Below are 21,137 nucleotides of genomic sequence, written 5' to 3' on the forward strand. Positions count from 1 at the left end.
AGAGAGAGAGAGAGAAAAAGGGAGAGAATTCAGAGAGAGAAAAAAAGAAAAAGAGTGCATAGCCAACATCCTCTTGGACTAGAATATTCAATATAGATTTGATTAAAAAACCCATAGTGATGAAAATTGTGCAAAAACATAGATAATAAAACCTACCTTAGTGCACAAAGTGATTCATTCTATTATGTCGCTGCACTGTACAAGTTTTTTTTTTAATGTGCTTATATTTAACTCAATAGATCAGAATTAGACATCATTTTACAGGGAAGCCACTCAACTGGAAAGCAGTGCTGGGAGTGTTAATACAGGAGACTGTCATGCTTATCTTTCATGACGGGAAATAAGGATGACAAGAAACTTTATGTTTCTCAAGTTTCTCAAGTTTAATAATGTGAACATTTTTCCATAGAAAATGTTTCTGTACAAACTCATACTAGATAACTTCATTGGAATGACTGTATAAATCTTACCATTGAACGGAGTATGATTTATCAGAGTCAGCTTATCACCAATGAGTAGACAGTGAACGTGTAATCTGGAAGACCACTAAAACACACACTAGAGAATAAACCAAATATACTGCTTTAAGTAATAAGATGCTCTGTAGTAAGAAACATTACGTTTTTTTTTTCATTCTTTCTTAAACTAGTGCATCTCAAAAAATGAGAATTTTATTGAAAAGTTCGTTTATTTCTGTAATTCAGTTTAAAATGTGATCTGATATTATATACAAGCGTTGGACAATGAAACTGAAACACCTGTCATTTTAGTGTAGAAGGTTTCTTGGCTAATTGGAGAGTAAGAGCACAGTTTTGCTCAAAATATTGCAATGCACACAACATTATGGGTGACATAACAGAGTTCAAAAGAGGACAAATTGTTGATACACACCTTGTTGGTGCATCTGTGAACAAGACAGCAAGTCTTTGTGATGCATCAAGAGCCACGGTATCCAGGGTAATGTTAAAGGGTAAAGGGTAATGTGTCATGCTTATCTTTCATGACGGGAAATAAGGATGATGATTCATTTTATGTTTCTCAATTCTTAGTACTCCATGTGGAATAGATGCTTTTTACACTTTACTCTGTGTTTTACTGAAATACCACATTACTTACTAGCTGCCTATTGAGTTGACAAGAAGTGAAGGAAATTATTTAAGAAAAAGAGTATGGTAAGAAAGAGAGAGAGAGAGAGAGAGAGAGAGAGAGAGAGAGAGAGAGAAAAGGGAGAAAATAAAGAGAGAAAGAAAGAGAGAGAGAGAGAGAGAGAGAGAGAGAGAGAGAGAGAAAAAAGGGAGAAAATAAAGAGAGAAAGAAAGAGAGAGAGAGAGAGAGAGAGAGAGAGAGAGAGAGAGAGAGAGAGAGAACAGCCACCATCCCTCTGGACTAGAATATTTAATATAGATTTGATTAAAAGCCCCATAGTGATGAAAAGTGTGCAGAAACACAGACAATAAAATGTCCCTTTATTGCACAAAGTGATTCATTCTGAAATGTCATTGCACTATATCACAGACCATCACGCCATTTATGTGGTTCATCTGTTCAAGACATTTTAAGCTCCTGGGGTCAAGCCTGGATAACAACAGTAATATGCGAGGATAATGTGTGATATGTTATAATATGTGTTATTACCTGTGTATATGTGTAGATCTAGGTTTAATCACTAAGCCTAATGTTAACTCTATTGTTGTATTCTGACAGCATAGCACTTAAAAAAAAGTGAATTCTGTGAACTGCTGTACTATACAGCCCTGTTTCCAACAACCTCCCTTTTTAATTGTAGACGACCTTAAAAACCAAAAGATTCCGCATGACAAGTGGGAGTAGAGTGCTTTTTACTTTAATTGTGAGGATTCTGATCAGGAAATTGTGAGCTGTGGGGGGAAAATATGCCTGCAGAGTCTTTCCTTGTCTTTCCAAGCAATAATGCCTTTTTGAGTGGAATAAGATCAGCCATCAGAGCGCTGATGGCTTCACTGCACAATCCTGTCCGGATTACATAGAACTTGCTGCCAGAAAACAGAAAAAAGAAAGAAAAAAGCGTGGAAAAAAACACTTCACAACACTTTCAACACTTGCACAGACTGAGATTTTTTTTTTTTGTAGCCCCATGCTGCACAATAATACTGTGTGTGATCATGTGTGTTTGCATTCAGTACGTCTGAAGATTGTTGACACATGGTAAGTTTATATGTGAACGTATTTGAAAGTTTGAATTAGAGCACGTCTCATCAAGAACTGACAGCTGTAGCGTGTGTTTGTGGAACGTGTCTAAGCCGTGAGACTGAGTAGTCATGTGGAGTTATACTCATTTATGAATAAGTGCCTATGAGACATGGGGTTAATGCAGCTGTAAAGATATATAAATGTGCGTGCGTGCATATGTGTGTGTGTGTGTGTGTGTGTCGTTTTCTGTCTGGCTGCAGGCATGGTGTGTGTGTGTGTGTGTGTGTGTGTATGTGTGTGTGTGTGTGTGTGTTTTGGCTCTGTGTGTGTATAACTGAGCTGAAAAATGACCGTGGACAGTGGGGCTACCTGTTATCACTTCAAATATTTTCCTTCCACATACCCCGCGACTTAACTTCAACAAATGACTTTAAATTAGATTAACTGAAGAAAACGACATTTGAATCGGTTGCTGACGAGAGGAGACTGCCTCTCACTGTACAGGGAAAAGTTAAATTCAACAAGTCACTGTTAAAAGGTCAAACGGTTATAATGGCATCATAGTGCATATTATACACACGGTTACTGTCTCATCAAATGACAACACACTAAGCTCCTATCATTAAAAAGTACAGGGCTGTGTATAAAGGATGTTTACATCATGTCTGCTCCAAAGTAAACAGAACCAGTAGTCCAAAACCTTACACCATCTGACTTCATTACAACACATAATGGACCTCAGTCTTGATGTCCCGCCACTGACACTCAGAATCAGAGAACAGCCCTGAGGTTGTCTCTGTGAAGTCTCTCAGAGTTCATGATCCAGCCTAACATTGATGTTGGCCTTTCATGTAGAAATGTGAAAACAATTTCAAGAACAGGAAGGAGCTGATACAAGATCAATTCACTTTCTCTCAGATCCATCCAATATACATAGGCTGGGAAATAAGCTACTACTGCAACTTATAAAAACCTGATGGGTCTTTCTATAAACAAAGCCTAGTGTCACCACATTCACGGTCTGGAGCCTGTTTTATATAAGTTCAATGAAACAAAAACACCAAGAACTCTAAAAAACCAAGAGTTCCCAGATCAGGGCCTGACACAAGTGAACTGCAGAGCAATGATTGGAGCAATTAGAGATGTCTCTTATGCTGTTCATACACTACACTACTTTAAAAAGACTTTGAAAAGACTTTTAACAGATTAAAGTCTGACACCCTTTCATATCTAAAGACTAGACACAGACTTTTTATTCACATACTTTTTAGTCACAGGCTAAGATTTTGCAAAGACTGGGGATTCTTTCTAAGATTATGTCCCATTATGCTTCTGGTGGAATTTAACTACAATACATATTACATATTAGATTACAAATATTTTTTATCATCCTGCCACACTGTTAGTTCTCAATATTTTTTAATATTAATATAATATTTTTTTTTAACTCTGCATATAACCCCCCCCCTTTTTGCTTTTTTGCACAGTTTTACTGCTATACATTTATTTTTTTTAATGTTCTTGCAAAATGTGTATTTATTAAACTTGTTTGTACCAAAAATAACACATCACAATGAGACAAAGTAGTGCAAATTAAAATAACTTTTAATAGAATGACTTTAAAGTGCTATTTCTGTTTAAAATACTGTACATTATAAGTTAAGAACCATATAAGGTATATTAACTGCAAAATGTGCTCTTTTTCAAATCGTTCGTAAACAGTCACAATATTCTTGCCTTGTGGCTTCCCGAAGCTCTCTTATTGGTTGTTAACATTGTTCACGTCACCATTTGCGTGAGCCTAGTCTCAAGCCTTGCAATAATATTAAACATGGTTGATTTTATCTGAACACCAGGCCGAGAAAAATAGTGACTAAAACCTTCAGTCCTAACCACCTTACACTGAACGATCGAGACGACGCGACCGCAACCCGACTCAAAACCCTTGTGAATCCTTGTCATCTGAAAGTTTGTCTGCGACAGTGAAATCATTTAAAAATCGTTAGGTTTAAGGTCTGCAATAGCTTTGTTCCTAACTACTTCCTCCCGCCCTGATGCAACACACCTTACTAAACTAATTAGCTTTTTTAAAAACTATTTATTAGATAAAATTAGGTTTGTTAAAGGGACAATTCACAAAAACTGTGCATAAAATTGGCACAGGAAACCAGAAACAGAGCTTGATATATAGTATATAGTATCAGGCAGTCAGTGAATGGCAGCAGTGTTAGGGTACAGAAATGAAACTTTGCTTATTTGATTACTACGAAGAGTAAAATCTAATCATCCTGCCGAGGGAGAGGAAATCTTGTACCTGCTTCCAATAAGCTAGACGTGCTGTTTGTTATCCCTGTTAAAAAAAAAACATCATCACGGATTGTCCTGTTTTTCCTTGGAGTCATTATTAGGCCCCATGCTGGCCAGTGCCGGAGGAAGTGTTTTCCATATCATTTTGCCCTCGACGATAAAGGATAGAAAAGGATAGAAAGGGCACTGTGTACAAAGGGTTTCATCAAAGGGAAAAAAGGCAAAACTAAAGAATAGCCCCCTGTTGGCTAAATGATAGATGCTGGACACTTTAAAGGTACTGTGACATATGTGGTTTCTGGAAAAACAACTTTCAGAAAGATATACATACCGTGTATATTATAACAAGGAGGGGAAAATGTCAGACGTTCATCTTATCTTCGGGTTTTTGCACAGGGAGTACCTGAAGCCCCATGACTCAGCCAAAACTAACATCTCTCAGAATCTCCAACACCACATGACTCACTGAGTGAGTCACTTAATCTGATTTATAGATACTACTTTTAACTTTTAATTACTTTAATTTAATAGACTTCCCGACTTCAGGCGACCACATTTTCTTAGTGATTTACATATGTGCATTTTTTGTTGACCACTCTGTGTAATTATTGAGATAATTGCCCCTATTTAACTATGAATCACTAAAAAAAACCCAAATGCAGCCAAACTCACTGACTAAAATATAAACATGAACAAGAGTGTGAGAAATTAATTATTCTGCATCTAGAACACTCAATCTATAAAACGTACAACAGCCGGAATTTTATCCACGAATTTCCTCTTACCTGATACTTTACATAGTGCTGGGCGCTATGGCCAAAAATGCGAATATCACTTTATTTTTACTATTATAATTTTTTTTTTGCATGACTGGGCTTTAATATAGGTTTCTGAGTTACTGTACGGTTAGGAGTACATATGATATAAACACTAAGGTTTTAAATTAAGGCTTTGATTAGTATTGGGTTTACTTTGCCCCACAAAATTACACAATATATGAAGAAATCAGATTATATTATCAGAAAAATAGCTAAAGAATGTAAACAATAGACCTTAAAAATAGATACGCTAACAAATTGAACACGGCACCCTTTCCAAATTAAATATTTTAATAAATAGTTCCATAAGCACTATAAACAAACCTAAAATACTCAATGTATGTTTAAGTATTCAAAGAGTTATTTCTCAAAAGCTCTATTGCACAAGTTAGATACAAGTTTAATATCAATTTACTATATATGTTATTCCTGAAGCCATTAGAGGGCTTACCGTATTTAAATCAGCTACAATTCCCTTCTTTCTCCAGTTAACAAATACATTCAAATCATCCTTCAAGCTACAGTATAAATATATTTAAAAAGGGCTGTAGTTTCTGCTCTAATTTACTGGGATAAAAACACTCGTACAGTAGAAACGGCAGCAGGAGGTGTTCTGATTTCTCTCCAGGAAGGACGGAGCTAGACCAGTTTGACTCTCTTCTTTGATGCAGCGCCCTCTAGCGGTATGGTGGTATGAGAGAAACACATACAGGTTCTAGTTCACCCTGCAGGATTACCGAATTAACCGGTATACCGCCCAGCACTAATTTTACAGTACAGTAATGATAATAAAACAAAAACCCATGCCAAATAAGTAGGAAAAAATAACTAATTCCCCCCCAAAACACAACAAACTGAGTGGGAAAGATGGCTTGGAGTTCCAACTCTTGATTATATCCCATGTAAAGGGATCAAAATCTATAAACTACACTGTAAAGTAAGTGTGTTTACATTTGTATAGATAAAACCTGATACACGTGCTCTCTACACCTACATACACACATACTTGTAGCCACACGCTAAAGCGGCACAGCAAGACAAGGGGGCTTCCCCTAGACGAAGATTAAAAGCTCTTTTTCCATTTTGCAATGGAGTGAGAGGTGGAAGGGCCACAGGGATGATCTCATTACAGACTAACACACAGCAGCTGCCCCCTTCTCTCTCTCTCTCTCCTCTTTTCTCTCTCTCTCTCTCCTCCCCTTCTCTCACCAGTGGCCTTTTTTCTCTCCATTTTCCAGACATTCTCACCACTTTCCCTAAGTGTATAACAGACACTTCTCATGAACCTGGGTAATTTATTTTATTCTCGCAGTATTCCATTGACCGTCTGAGCTCTGATGACCCCACAAGCTCCATAGCCTTGGCCTTTTTCCTGGGTCTCTGCTCCCTGGAGTCTGTAGCACTGCTAACATCAGCGTAAAGAAAAAAAAAATACTGTGAAAGAAGCACTGGCTGCTTATATAAACACACACACAAGTAGTATTTTTTTTACCAACTCTCCTCTCTCCTCCTCCTCCTCCTCCACCTCCTCCTCCTCGTCTCTTTCTCTGATAAACAATCTTTCCGTCCTGCTCAGTGCTGGCCTGTAGGGGAAGCAGTCCATGGCAGGGCTCAATTACTTAGCGTAGGACAGATAAGTCTGCGGTAGCAGAGCTACAGAGGTGTTAGGGACTGACAGGGCAGACGTGTTGACCGGGTCAAAGACTTCAGATCTAAAAGACACAGTGAAGCACAGCCTCTGTATCTCCAGCAATGTGTTCTTGCCAAAAAGCTCTCATATGAAAGTGTTGAAGAGCCCATATGACACACAGCGCAATTTATTAAGAGAGCAGTGAATCATATGATTTCTTTCCTTTTTTTGTCTCTATTGAATAAATGAAATTGACTTAATGTATTAATGTCTTGCTTGTAAAAAACTAAAAAACTAAAAACTAAAACAAAATTACTGCCTATTAATATATATTAAACACTTAATATTTTGAAATTCCTGGACACACACCACTAAAACACACTATATTTATCTCAGCAGTGTTATTTTAATAATGAATGTACTTTAGCTGTGCTGGTTTAGTCACACATTTATCTTAGCATCTTAGCAAGGTATGGACAAAATGTGCATCGACCTTATCATAAGGCGCGCATCTATAGTGAAGGACTATTTTCTTGTCTATTTTTCATACAAAAGGAACACTAGATAATAAGGCACATTGTAAGTGTTATGAACAATGTTATGAACAATGACGTTCCCATGTTTCCCTTCTAATTCAGCAGGTCTTGTAAACAAACAAAAAAAAAAATATACAATCTACACAGATTTCTCTCCTAAAAAACGTTTGTTTGCGAGAATAAAGCATTTTTGTTTATTTACAGTAAGCTTAAATTTGCAATATTTTAGCACGGTTAGCAACAGTGCTAGTGCTAGCCGAGGTAAGCAGTGATTATTTCTAGTAAATGCCACCCGACAGCAACTACACTGAGAAACCCTGGATATTCTGGTAACCCAGAGCGTTATCAGCTACCGAAACACTCAGGGTTCCTCAGTGTAGCGTTGTTAGCGGTTAGCCACTAATGCTAATGCTCCAGCCTAAGTACTGGAGAAATTCGGGAAACTAAGCTTACTGTAAATAAACGTAAGCGCTTTACTCACCCAAATCAACAGTTTTCAGGAGAGGAATCTGTGTAGATTAACATCCAGCGCTCATTTGAATTTGAAAGAAAGTCTTTTTATTACTTTGTTTACTTAGCTTAGCTTTACTTAACTTAGTAAGTTACCCCCCCCCCCCCACCAGGTGAGACCTGCTGAATTAGAAGTTCCTTACAGTGTCTCTTAAAATGCGCCTTATAATCAGGTGTGCCTTATGTATGAAAATAGACCAGAAAATAGACGTTCATTGATATTGTGCCTTATAATACAGTGCACTTCAAAGTGAGAAAAAATGAGGTCCAATGGTTTTTCCTTAGTGAGCAACTGAAAGAATGACAGACTGAAACACTGCACTGCATCTCATGATGTGTAACACAGGCTCTGATCACATAAAAACAATCTTATTTGCTACTTTCTTCTTTCATCAGAGTGCATTTCTTTCATGTAACATATGTTTGGATACATATCGTTTATTAGGTATATCAGAGTAAGTAGCTGCTGTGTCCTGAGGGCTTTCACTGCTCCTGTTACCTCCTGCACTGTTATCTTACCGAGGCAATGCTGCAGCATGTTTCATACCCTGGCATTAGCAAGTGCTCTGGTATTTGGAATGTTTCTGGGCAGCATCAGGCCTAAAACAATGCAGCCTCTATCCTGTGCTGCCATTTGTTGATCTTGCTGCATTCGTAATTTTTTTTTTAACTTGCTGATGTTTGAAGGGGAGTAATAAGTAAATCCTTAAAGAAAACAGAGCAATTTGTTCCCTTTGCGTGGTTTCAAGAAGATTCAGTGCTAAGTCAATAGGATACTGTTTCTGTGGAACACTAGATTTGAATTTGGCTAAGTGCCACTGAGAAAAAAAGGGCTGTCATCAGTGCGTACTTTCCTTACATCACAGCTAGTTTCCAATTTGCAATGTGATTGGCTTTCCGATATATAAAAACAACAGCCATAACAAAGCAGGAACATCATAATTATACAAGTAAAAGCCTATTCCATTTGATACTGTAGTAATCACAACAATTTAAACTAATATAAAACAAAAGCTAAATGCTGGAGATTTCCTACATGTACATGCAAGTATACTAAACCCAGATACTGAGGGTTTAAAACAGACCAATAGTGCTGCTAGATAGGTAGGTAGGGTACACTGTGGTTGGTGTGGCGCAGTGGATAACACCACTACTTGCTAGTGAGCAACCACATCATGTGGGAGACTGGGGTTAAATTTTCCAGTCTGGGTGAGAATTCCCTATGCTGTGCTACACCAATAAGGGTCCTTGGGCAAGACTCCTAACACTGGGTGTTGTAGGCACCTCTGTTTCCTCTAAACTCAGCTATATCTGGGATACGCCATCATGGGACTACATTGCCCAGGATGCACCACTCCCTGACACTGCTATATTCTCACACACATGACACAACACATGTCTCTCTTCAGGAACTGTTGGTCTGATTACTACTAATTTTGCCTCAGTTCTTTGCGGAATATTGACAGAATTTTCCTAGTACAAAGCGTTTCTCTGTTCTAGTTTGCCTTATCGTGTTTTGATCTTGTGGTAACGGTCAGTGATAATGAAACTGTGGTATAATCACAATAAAATATTTTTTAACACTAATAAAACACTGTATACAACAAAAATATGAGCTATAGAATTAGATACTCTTCACATAAGAGTCATAATATCACAATATCTCACGTTATAGTACTCCAATAAATGTACACATGCATTTAGATAGCTTATACAGTATCTAGAGGTGTATGCCAGTGTTATAATGCTAATACTATTAGTATTAGAGAATCATGATAAACAAATGCATTAAATTGAACCTTTTAATTGCAACTATTTATTGATTAAATAATTTCAGACTCCTCAGATCTTACTAAGCAAGATCATTGATTTAATCCTAATCTTAGACCTAATCAGATATGAATGTGGCTAATCAACCAGGCGATTATATTTGATATTCAAGAATTCAAGTTATTCTTATAAACAGCATGTCCTCTTAGCTCATCTGATCAGTTTTTTGCACCAACATGTAATTGTGCTGCTTTTACTGACTCTTCTGTGTACTGGACAATACAACTCTGTAGCATACATAACAGAGAAGGATGAAAAAACACCACACTTCTCTGCTGCTCTGCAATAATAAAGTTCAGCTGCCATTTAGACCAATGATCTCTGCCTAATTAAGGTTTTACTGGATACAGTGTGTGTACTTTGAAACTACCTTTGAGGTGACACCTAATTGCAAGTTTACGCTGTCGGTCTATGTGTTTTCTTTCCAAAAGCAGTAAGAAATCAGCTGGAAATCAAAACAAAAAACTCTCTTTCCTTCACGATTTGTGGGATTTTTTGTTGATTATCTTCGGAGGAATTATCTTTGGATCCATCTTAGCCTTCTGTTTTTGTGCGAATGCCATAGACTGTTTTGTTTTGCCTGGAGAAAAAAAAGCACGGTCTTTGGTGTGGGTGTCGTGGGTTGTAAAGATTTCCACGGTCTCCCCGGTGTGATCCAAAGCAGAACATGGGGAACGTGCAGCACACCGCACTGTAAATTAACAGCACCAATGACTTCTCCAGGCTTCCCTGTTCATATGAGAACCTGTGAAAGATTTTCACCAGCATGAATCTAAACAGCACTACAAATGAGCAAGATGGAGAGAAGAGCAATCCAACACCTGCTCCGGTGCAGGGAGAAGAGAGCAGCGTGACGCTGGTCATACGTGGAAAATATGTGCGTAATGTGGAAAAGCTCTGCTTTTACGAATCAGACAAACCCTCTTCGGCGATGAGAGGCTCGCAGGTTTTTGACAGTACTGCTGTATCCTTTTTAATGGCACATTTCCATAATCAGCTCCAATGTTCCACAAAAACAGAGTGTTCATGTCCAGATGAACAGCCGCACAGCGAGCAGCGAGACACATCTTTGAATCTCCGTCAGGGACAGGCTGCGCCACACTCATTCCGACTGCGCAGCAGCCAGCACTTAACACGCACGGTGTGTGGCGCACTCCTAAGCCACAGTTGTGTTTGTTTTGGGCTCAATGCTCTCTCTCTCTTTCTCTCGCTCTTTCCCTCTGGTCCGCAGCCCTGCTTGTGTGAAATAGGGAATCTCCAGTAAGAACAATGTGATGGCTTTTTTATTTGTGGACTTTTCCAGGCAAATTCAACCACAGCCTAGACTTGATACTCCCCACGTTGGAGGCCCCCAAAAGCAGTGTTTCTTTTTGGGGTTAACGGATCTCCCTTTTCCCGGCATTACCAGCATGGCAGTCCGGTCATCTGCGCTGAGCAGAAATGAGTCACAAGCTGATGATGGGAAGCTAGTTCTCTTCATCCAATCTTGGAGAAACTTCCACTGGGTTTGAGGAACTTGCTGATATCATGTTGTAAGAGCAACATGTGGACAACATGAGGGTCTTTTAAGGGCAGAATGTTTAGGAATATCCTATTAACCTAGGACTTAAACACTGCATTTGGTAATTCATATTTGTTTTACATATCTGGTTGTACTTGCTTAAGCTGGTCCCCGAATATTTAACACAGCATTAAAACATTTAGCTTTAAAACCTAATGCAACAAAATTTAGCTCTGCATGTCCATCCAATCTGTCTGGAAATTTGTCTTGCCATTTGTCTTATGACATACAACATAATTTAACATCATTTCTAAGCTGCAACTAGGGGTGGGCGATATGGCCCTAAAATAATATCACAATATTTCATGGTCTTTTCGCGATAATGATACTCAAAACATTGAATTAAAAAAAATATTTAAAGAATACGATACTGCAACAAAATAAAAATTCAATTTTATTATTGCATACACAATACAAAACTAAGACATTCAAAGAATACAAACATTTGATCAGGTTTGTAACAGAAGTCAATGATCCAGAATGTCATGATACTAATAATAATGCACTCCAAATATCTCCATATATCCAGGATTAAAGTAAAATAAATGATACTGGACAGATATAATCTGTCTCTAGTATATATATATAATGGGAAATGAGAACAGTGTGAATTAATTTTTTGCTAAAGAAAGCAGAAAAGTACTACCCTGATGTGATAATTATGCGTGGATGATATGGCACAATATTTCAGGGTATAATATCGTTCACGATATTCAAAAATGTTGATGATATTATTGAGTATGATACGATATGGCACACCCCTAGCTGCAACTACATAAAACGCAACAACATAGACATACCTGCAATGAACTTCTGTGCTACTTAATACACATGTTTACATTCATGTGATAAAGCGATAACTAAAGAAAATCAATCAGAAATGTTAGTAATCATATCAACACATTTACATGCACTTGATCAGTAATCAGATAATAAGAAAACTCATCAGAGGTGTCAATAAACAATCAGATTTTCTAATTGCATCAAGCCAATTTTTTTTGGTTTGTTTGTTTTTTTGCAAAAGTATACAATGCAATTGTATGCAATGCAAGTCTTATGCAAAAATTTACACTTTTTACCCACAGTATTTTAATGATTTCTAACAGTATGCAACACTGGCCTTCTTAGAGACACAGAATTAAAACAGCCAAAAAGAAGGTAGAAATATTTAATGAATGGAAAATCTAATACAGAGCAGGCAAATAATAAAACAAAGTTCAGATTTATATTCTTAATATTTTACTACTTTGGTGTGTGAGAGCCATGGGATAACTACAACCTGTAACACTGTCTAATGTTTTGTTGTTGCTTATAACCATAATAATGACAAAAAAATATGAACTTATGACTTAAAGATGGAATTTAACTTGTGGAATATTAATAAAGAAACAAACATTTTCTGTCTTGTTCATCTCAAAACAAAAACAATAAACAGTAATATTGGAACTGTAGTATAATCACAATAAAACACTCCAGAAAAAAACAAAATATAAGCTATAGAATTAGATATTCTTCATATAACAGACAATATCTCATGGTATATTACTCCAATTTAATGAACACATGCATAAAGATAAAGGAAAAGAGGTGTGACAATATATTAGTGTTATAATACTAATACTAGTATTAAATATTCATATTAAACAAATGCAAACAGATTTAACTGAACCTTTTATTTGCAACAGAAGAATAAAACACAATTTCAAATGTCCTGAAAGAGTCTTTTTAAAAAATGTACCCTTTTTACCCGCAATATTTTGAATGATTTCTAATAGCATGCAACACTGGCCTTCTTACAGCTACAGCAAAACTCTGTTGAATGAAAACATCATAAAAATTAATGTCCAATAGTTTTATTACTCTGGGAAAATGTAAAACAGAAAAGATACATGGCTGCAGGAACTGGTAGGGTTGTCAAGTGGTACGTTTGACAGTTCTTTCAGGCAATGCACTGTACTTTAGTTCTGAAATAGCCCAAGGACAGTAGTTAAATTCTGACAATCAGCATGCACAGTGTGCAGTATCCAAGCTAAAGTAAATACCACTGGAGAAAGTGAAAAATATGGCTGAACAATAGCTTACTATAAATTCCAGTTCCACAGTGGCTGAGGTCTGACAGCCACAGACACACAATGAGAATGGTCACAAAGTCACAAGTATTCAGAGACACAGACAGAGAGCCACAGAGAAGATTGAATAAGTCCATGTGGTCACTGCTTTTAGCGTTATGGTGTACTCTAACATAAGAAAGCTCAACCGCTACGTGGCCAATCTAGATTTAGCCAACGGCAGGACATATTGACTTGACCACACAATAACTTATGTGTTGGAAGCCATTAAAAAAAATCTTCTGATTATTTTGTCTAGTTAATTAAATACATCAACACACATTAACTCGTGGTGTGTTTAACAAATTAACAAATGAGAATAACTGATAATAATGATAATAGTTTTTGTACACAAGTTAATTCTACAATTGAAATCACAGCTAATAAACGTATAAAAGTTTATAGTACTACAGTCATTCCGCTGACATCATAAACTGCATTAAGTGTCAGAGCACTGCTGCTGCTGGTTTTCACACCAGTATTGTGTTTCTTGTCTGCGAGATGAGTTTAGATAATGTGAGGCGTGGCCGTCAGTGGCCCCGTGCCAGGGGGATGTGGGCACTGGCAAGGGCTGGGGTGGATTGGCACCGCTCCAGGGTATAGCAGGAGCAGCTGGATGTGCTCCAACACAGCTGGGGAGCAGCACGAGTCAAATGGCACACTAACCTGGGTCACCCTCACCATGCATTCACCCAGCATAGCTTCCTGTTTTATCTACATCATTTCCTCTCTATTACTCAACTCCTCTCTCCATATTTCCTCTCTCAATCTTACATTTTCCCTGAACTGACTGAAACTAAAGGTGGATCTTGGGGCTTTTTTTTTTTAAGAAATATAAAATTAGATTAAAGCTTGCAAATGGTTAAAATGATCAGACCTTAGAATCACAGTTGTGTATCCAACATAGTACATAATCACACCATTCATTCATTCATTCATTCATTCATTAATTTTTTTTATTGTTTATTTGTATTATTTACTGCATTGTAGATACATTTTAAAGACTATGAAAGAACACATATGCAATTAGGTTTATGCAAGCTGGAGCACAGACTGAAGAAAAAAAAGCACAGCTAAAAAGAGCTCAGCAACTCTAAAAAACTCTATTAAGGCAGTTTTTACACCAGCACTATTAGGTCCAGTTAAAACGGATTCTGGTTCATTTGTAACTTTAGTGCGGTTAGATTGAGCAGGTGTGAAAACAGTAATTGCATTTTGATGCGGACCAAAACAACCAGACCAAGACCAGCCAGAGAAGATGGTCTCAGTCCAGTCCCAAATGAACTCTGAAACAGTTCGCTTGTGGCGAGAACATGAACCTGGTCTCAATCTGACCCTATACTCCTTTTTATGTAAGCTAAACTGCTGATGAGGTGCAGTTTAATCTGATATATCGATAACCGATAACGCAAATTACCGCAGCTATGAACAAACACCCTCTCTGCTGCTCCATGCTGTTTCCCCACACTGACATTGGTATGTGCAGCGTTCACTGCTCGCAGCCGTGCGACTCAGTTTACTACCTGTACATCTGCATTCTGTACTTGTAGTATTCTGTGTTAAAGCAGTTTAACACTGCACAAATATACATCATGGAACACAGAATCTTCTCGCTATATTTACGCTCTCTGACCAATTAGACGAGACAATGTGCTGGCATGGTTTATTGGTGCGTATTTTTGATGCATTTAGGTTTATGTCTGTGTGAAACTAAACAAGAGGAATAATCACACCAAGTAAATTAGTTCATCAACTGATCCAGACCAGAGAAATGAACTACAGGTGTGAAAAGAGTATTAAATAGTTGGAGAACCATTCCAGGTTCTACCTAATGAGGCGGACTGAGAGAATGCCAGGAGTGGGCAAAGTTGGCATCAAAGCAAAAGGTGCTACTTAGAAAAATCTATAATATAAAACATATTTTGGCTTGTTTTTTTTACACTTTTTTTGTTCACTTCATAACTGCATATGCGTTCCTTCATATTTGTGACTTCTTCAATATAAATCTACAATGTAGAAAATAATCAAAACAAAGAACATAGATTAAATGAGAAGGGATATGTTCAAACGTTTGACTGGTACAGCATGCTTTACACCTGTATTTTCTGTGTAGTGTGTCTGAGGTTAGTGCACGTTTAGAAAAGCAGAACCTCTTGCCTGGTTGGATATGGGGGCGATTCACTGGGAAATGTTCAACACTGAGTTGATCAAGCCAGAACACTTAAAAACAATCAGTTGAGATGTTTCCCCTCATCTCAAAACTACCTTACATACCTTTCAAAAGCAATAACTTTTCCAGCCACATACCGTGCTATAGCCAACAACCACAACACATTACTCAAACTAATTACCCAACATCTGGTGATAATCCCATTCCTACAGCTCCCGACTGAAACCATGGAATGTGAGGCTACACACTAGACTACTGTGCAACCAGTTCTGTAAAATATATAATCGCAAAAAACAGGCATTAGGCCACTAAAATGTCACTGAGAGCACAGGGTAAAACATCATGATGATAACAGAGGCAAGTTCTACATTCATGACACATTGCAACAAGCATAAATAAAAAACTCCAGGAAAATGGAAATGTATTGTGTCTGTATTGAAGGGTTCTTTCTATAGGTTCTATAACTCAAAAAAGGTTTGTTGACTCATAATATACTATAATACATTTCTTAGGGTGTATTTTTTTAAAGGTTTTCAAACAATGCAAAGGGCTGTTTAACCACACAAATATCCATTGCCTTTAAGAGTGAAGAAAATTGGTGTCCAGTGCCATCTGGCTAAATTATTCATAAGAAATATGGACTTCTCATCGTTTGAGGGGCAGATACTGATCGCTGATTGGCACTGGATTCCACTTTTTTCAGAATCTATGGAATCTTAAAAGCTGGCTGTGGAACACAAAGAACAAGCCAAGAGAGTGAAGGAATTTCTGCGCAAAACTGAAAATAGAAAAGCAACCGAAAAGTGTTGCTTATTTAGGATTAAAACTCCATCATTTTTAGTAAACACTTCCTTTAGCTTTAGACAGTTGCTGCTGTACATTTGTTTGTGGTTAAATGTGGTCTGCAGCTCTTGCTGTTTTGTGTTATAAAGTGTGTTTGTTCGTTGTAGTTGTGTTCTAATACTAACTGGGCTGATTTATGTACTTATTGATGTAATTAAATTAAGATATTTTTCAAGCCATTACGTGGCGGGCCACAAAAAAAACTGTTTTGGAAAATGAAGTGTAATGGAAGACAGAGCTCTTCAAAGAGCACTTACTCTCTTAACACCTCTAACACACTAACTACTTCTAACCCCATTTCCTTCTTCCCCTCCTTCACTTCTCTATCCCTTTATTTCCCTTCGACCTCCTTTAAGCCCTATATAAAATGGTTTATCTTAATTCCTATTACTTTTGTACTTGACTTTTGTAAGTCGCTTTGGACAAAAGTGTCTGCCAAATGTAATGTAATGTAATGTAATGGGATGGAGTGCTACAGACTAGTAGCTCTCCAGCTCAGAGGGTCGTTGAACCCAATTGCAGAACAGTTGATCTCAAAGCAGGTAAACCCAAGAAAAAAGGAAAAATAAATAAGTAAACACATCGCTCCTCACGCAGGGTTTGAACCTGTGTCGCTCCGGTTAGTGAATTGGGAAACGACTGGGAAAAACAGACTTAAAAAGAGAAAGGGAGCCAAAGAACAGGCAGAAAAACAAGAACGGGCGGAAACTAAAGTCACGACGTGCGCGACATAGAGACAGGGGAGTGATGTAAACAAAAGCTCACCAGAGAAGCATTTTATTATTTTATTTTTTTTATTACCCTTAATTATAGTTCAAACAACCTCACGGGCCAGATGTTTCATGCTTGCGGGCCACATCTGGAAAACTGGCCATACAGACACTTTTTCCTAACTCTAATTAACAGTATGCCAAGCTATTTAATTAGAACACAAAGATTATATATTTACCTGCAGTGTAAAAAAAAGCAAAGCCAGTGACCATCAGTGCAGAAGCTACTTGAACCCTGACGATTCTGATGGTAGACTTGGGTTATGAACAAAGGAACAACGGTGAGAATCAGCAGAGAAGTAAGTGCACATCCCCTTGGAGTCTTTGAGAAGGTTAGTGGTGCACCTGCTGCTGCTCTACTACAAAGAGCTTATTGTTCAGACCTGCTCACCTGTTGTGTGGACGCCCAGCGCTGGACCAGCACAAGCCTAAATTCCATGACCCTTCTTCAAGCTAGCCTAGCATCCTCTCTATCTCTCTCTCTCTCTCTACAAAACAGCCCTCTCATCTGTCTTACTTTCACTAACCCTTCACAGTCATCTCCATCGTATCTGTGCTCTGTACCACTGTACAGATCTTATCATTATTTCCCCACCTCACCCCCTCCCTCCCTTTTCAGTTCTGTCATTCTGTCAGCAATTCATCTCTGCATGTAAAAACATCTTTGTACAGGCTTCCTTGCAAATATACTATGGGCATGTAAGTATGATTTAAGTTTTAGACAGGATTTTCAGAAGGACAGGGCAAATATTCTACTCTTGGCTGTGTGAAGAAGGACAAAGCTTAGATATAAGCATCTGCTATACCTCTATTCTTAAGATGTCCTTTGGCTAAAATCCCCTTTTTCTTGTTCTTTGTGAAATACTATAGGTCTCTCATGTTGAGTTGTATATGCATGCTACATATGAAACTCTCCCTCAATCTCCATTGTTTGCAGTAGCCAGTAAAAGAAAATATTCAGAAAAACGAGTCGATCAGGAAAAGCATCTGTGTCTACGTCAACCCGTGAATTAGTATTCATGGCCTCGCTAACCTCGGCTCGGGACCGCCCACAGGCAGAGCTGAAGCCGACAAATCTTGTCAGACAGGAGCTAACAGCGCTAGGAACAGCATGACAGTTCGTTCCTGTATTATTTGTGCAAATAACACATCAGTGTTATTGCCCAGTAATTAGAGCTAAAGAACAAATGAAATGGTTAGAATCTGTCTATGGAACACGACCAGCGAAGTATAATTAAGTTAGGTAGGTGTATGTTTAAAACAGTTCTGTTTACACTAGTTAAAAGTAAGAATCCACCCTGGGGTTTTGTTCCAACTGCCTATGTGGCTTTGCTGCAGCTCAGCCAACAAAACCCCGGGGTAGATTTTTACTTTCTGGACCTGGACTACCTACCTCTGTGTGTTTACATATGATCTCCAGTGGATTTTGTGTTTTACAGAGGCTCAAAGACAAGATCAGTGGCTGAACTGCACTTATCAGGGCATAACATATGTTGTAAAGTAACATATGACATTGCAAAGACTGTTATTAGTGTAAAAATGTTTCTTTTTATTTTAAAACACCTCAGAGGTGATTGTTTGCACATATGAATATTCATGAGCAAGAGCTGAAATCCTATCACCCCCCACTCCTCTACAGGATTAAAGCAGCATTATATGGCATCACTTTTTTTTTTACAAAAAAAAAAGTTCACATTGCATTCATTCATTCTAGATACCACAACTACACATTTTAAAATGAATGAAAAAATTATGAAATTATAAAAAATACTTATAAACAGCCCAACAATCACTTTTTCTTAACTACACATTTAGCATATGGCCTCGCCTGGCAGCTTCTTAGCAGAGATATGTAATGATGTATCAATAGATTTACAGTACATGTCCCTCAGACACACACATGCAGACGTTTCCACCAAACCTAGCTTCAGTCGCCCTCCCCCCTTAAGCCCACCATTCTTCCTGGCTGTTTGCATCCTTTCTCAGTGCTAAACCGTGCGTCATGGGGTTTCCGGGATCCCTTTAGATCCATAAGACACGCTCGAGGCGTGGGGCCAGGAGCGCTCTGTCAGCTTTACGACTGCACCACTGCAGTGCCATGCAGCAGCAGACCCCACAGACTTCTGGGAATCTAAAAATGAAAGAGAAAAGGTACAGAAATCGACAGTAGAGGGAAAAGAGCGGATTCCAGTTCTTCTAACGACCAGCCAAAGCTAACAAAATCCTGATCCTCTGCTGCCCTCCAGACCAAAGGCTTCCTGCTGCTCTGGATCAACCCACTCGGTGTGGAGATCTAATCATTGCGCAGGATAGTGATGTGTCAATCAGAGGGAACTGAGCTGGAAAAAGGGCCCACTGCAAATTACTCTGCTGATATCTTTACCTTCAGTGTGAGGTGGACTCCAGAGAGCTGTGCAAATCTTGCAAGAATGACACAATTAAATGCTGAATAAATACAAATACATCAAAGAAAACACTTCAGCTGAAATTGGATTCAGATATATACTCATTTCTATCTATGCAATGCCTCATCTACAGGTATCTGAATTTATTATTAAAAATTCAAGATACTCTCTCCAGTTTTAGCAGCGTTTCTAAAATTTTCTCCATCCACACAACAACAGAAACAGTCTGTAAACAGCTACATAAGCATGGCCAGACCAGCAGAGACACTAACACCTCAAATGCATTTTGGCAAATTCTTTAAAGAAGCAGCAAAAGCACAGTTTTTAACTACAGCAAATATTTTTTATTATTTTGCAGTAAAAAAAAACAGGTCTCAATAGCTTCATAAATTCTATAAACGTTTCTATAAACCTTTTTGTACCTTTTTCTTTTTACAGTGGCTTGACAATGCTACTGTGTTTCAGTCACACACACAATCCCAATCAGGCAGAGATGTGATATTTTGCACTTTTTTTGTATCCATATTTGATTTCAGCTCTTTCTGTGAAGCTTAAACTCATCATTTTGTTGAAACAAAGCACTGAAAACACTCAAACAAAATGCAAATTTGCAAAAATTTTAGTATGGGAGGTTTCATGGCTAAACTGGAGCAGCCTGGTGGCCAATCTTCATTAATTGCACATTGCACCAGTAAGAGCAGAGTGTGAAGGTTCAGTTAGCAGAGTAAGAGCACAGTTTTGCTCAAAATATTGCAATGCACACAACATACACAACATACCGGAGTTCAAATAAGGACAAATTGTTGGTGCACGTCTTGCTGGCGCATCTGTGGCCAAGACAGCAAGTCTTTGTGATGTATCAAGAGCCACGGTATCCAGGGTAATGTCAGCAAACCACCAAGAAAGACGAACCACATCCAACAGGATTAACTGTGGACGAAAGAGGAAGCTGTCTGAAAGGGATGTTCGAGTGCTAACCCGCATTGTATCCAAAAAACATAAAACCACGGCTGCCCAAATCATGACAGAATTTAATGTGCACCTCAACTATTTTTTTCCACCAGAACTGTCTGTCGGGACAAAAAATTATTGTGGTCTAAAACCAGGTGTTTCAGTTTCATTGTCCAAACCCTGTAGAAGCTCTGTGCTCCTTTCATCTGACTGCTAACTACTACCTTTCTCCCCACTAGAAGCTCTATGTTGGTTACATCTACTTTTAGCACTGGTTGGAAGTCTTGGTTGTCAAGGAAACCATTACTCATACAATGATATCTAGATTTTTTTTTTTTTCACGCAGTGTTTAATTCCGTGTAGATACTTATAAATTATTTCATTTTAGTTCTTCCATCATTCAGCTCAATTTATGTAATGACAGACTGGCAGATTTCCAATATAAATTCTTATTGTTGTGTGACATGTCACACAATTGTTGAGTACAACCTGTACGCCTCGCTGAACACGATGAAACACTGAAAATTTG

This window comes from Astyanax mexicanus, chromosome 2, assembly GCF_023375975.1.
Source record: "Astyanax mexicanus isolate ESR-SI-001 chromosome 2, AstMex3_surface, whole genome shotgun sequence".
Lineage (NCBI taxonomy): Eukaryota > Metazoa > Chordata > Actinopteri > Characiformes > Acestrorhamphidae > Astyanax > Astyanax mexicanus.